General features: G+C 51.1%; 2 non-coding genes across 2 annotated transcripts; one reads left to right on the top strand and one right to left on the bottom strand.

Annotated features, from left to right (window-relative positions):
• The first annotated feature begins 281 nt into the window (after positions 1-281).
• Positions 282-352, top strand: TRNAG-GCC (transfer RNA glycine (anticodon GCC)). The gene has a single exon. It is a non-coding gene; the product is annotated as a tRNA-Gly (tRNA).
• A 396-nt stretch (positions 353-748) lies between these two features.
• On the bottom strand, positions 749-822 carry TRNAN-GUU (transfer RNA asparagine (anticodon GUU)). The gene has a single exon. It is a non-coding gene; the product is annotated as a tRNA-Asn (tRNA).
• Between the last annotated feature and the right edge of the window lie 1,024 nt (positions 823-1,846).

The raw sequence follows: 1,846 nt of genomic DNA, 5'->3' as shown, positions 1-1,846 counted from the left end.
TGGAGGGTGCTTTCTGTCAGCCACTTCTCCCGGGAGCAGCCAGAGAGCAGGCTGATGTCGTGCTCTGTCAAGCACAACACTGGCCCCAAACCACTGTCCTTAGCAAAAGCAGAAACATTCATAGTTTCAGTCTCCTGCATCTGATTCCTGCCATCAGCATGTGAACGTTTGGCAGTCCAAGGCTTGCCATGCAAACTTTGTTCATAGGTGTCCCATGCGAATGCATGGGCCTCATCACTACTGTCTACGGCAGGGCTCTCTGCTCAGCCTATGTAAGTGAAGCATTGGTGGTTCAGTGGTAGAATTCTCGCCTGCCACGCGGGAGGCCCGGGTTCGATTCCCGGCCAATGCAAAGCGCCCTTCTTTTGGCTTTGCTTTAGAAGTCAGAGATATAGACTTGGTGGGGAAAAAAATGTCAAAGAGTGACCCCGACGTGATTTGAACACGCAACCTTCTGATCTGGAGTCAGACGCGCTACCGTTGTGCCACGAGGTCCCTGTGCATGCAGTTCTCAGCCCCGGATCAAGAAATGCTTCTGTGCCTTTTATTGGCCCTCAGTACGCCTGTGGTTAAAGTAGAAGGCTTGGTGGCCCGTTTCCAGTCCTATTGGTGGAAATGACTAGAGGTGAAGAGATGAGAGAAGATAGAAATGTTGAGATAGAGCATGTCACTCAGGCAAAGCGAGAGCTCTAAGAGCAAAGCCAGACAGCTGTGTTTTAATTCAGGACTTGATGTAGGCAAAAGCATACGTCCCTGGGTGGGCTTGAACCACCAACCTTTCGGTTAACAGCCGAACACGCTAACCGATTGCGCCACAGAGACCAACCACCGCAGTGAGCGTGTTGGGACTCAATATATGTTTTTACCTTTGTGCTTCTGCCTGCAGCTCTAAGGTCCTGGCATAAGACAGGTAGGCTTAGACTCCATTGTGACATGTCTTACTTCTCTTAGAAGAAGGTTCTGAGTTGCCAGGCAGCTTATCTTCTGCCGGGCACACTTTCCTTTGCAGGCTTTCAGGTTGTGAATCCAGCACTGCTTAGGTGTCCATGTCAGACATGAGCAGCTCATTGAGCCCCACTGTGTGTTTTTTGTGGAGATACAACTCTCAGACTAGAGGGAGCAGGCGGGAAGTGGGTGAGACTCACACAGGGTGGGTGGGGCAGTTAAAGGATGTTATCTAATAGTGTAATCGAGGAGTTGGGTTTTTTGTGCACTACACTTTAACCAGCGATTCTTTCTAAAAGGAAATCCCAGGGCAGTACCCGCAATGAGTGGCATCCCCACACCCGAGGTTGCATTGTGGTAGCTGTTCCCTGAGCCCCTAGCCCCTGTCCCCAAGTCGCCCTTTCTCCTCGTGTAACTCACCTCAGGTTCAGTGGCTCTGATACTTGCTGCTTCTGCGCGATCATCCCCATGATCTGGGCCTTTGTACGAAATGTCATGTAAGATGACTTTATTCAGCACAGCGTTTGTCATTTGCTTGGTTGTCCTGTCACTGTTGGATGTTTTCTTGCGCAGACTACTGTCTAATGGTGGGAAGGCCACGAGACACGTGACTTTTCTCTTTCCTTGTTAGCATAGTTTCCTGCCACTGTCTTGTTGTGCTGCCTGCCTGTGAGACACGTGTCTTGCCCATCTCAGCTCCACTGTGGCATGTTAGATATGTCTTTGAGCAGAGTCCCGGTCCCAGAGCTGCTGCCTTCTCTGCACTCTGGCTTGTAAGACTGCAGGCAAAGGCCCTCCCTGGCCCCTCAGCCAGATAGATACATTTACCTGCAGGGCTCAGCTTTGGTGAAAGATATTGGCGAGGGAGAGGAAAGGGGACGGCCCGTGGTGCACCCCCTAT

Source organism: Pleurodeles waltl, chromosome 4_1, assembly GCF_031143425.1.
Source record: "Pleurodeles waltl isolate 20211129_DDA chromosome 4_1, aPleWal1.hap1.20221129, whole genome shotgun sequence".
Lineage (NCBI taxonomy): Eukaryota > Metazoa > Chordata > Amphibia > Caudata > Salamandridae > Pleurodeles > Pleurodeles waltl.
Note: the sequence above shows the minus strand (reverse complement) of the source record. Positions and strands in the feature narration are given on the sequence as shown.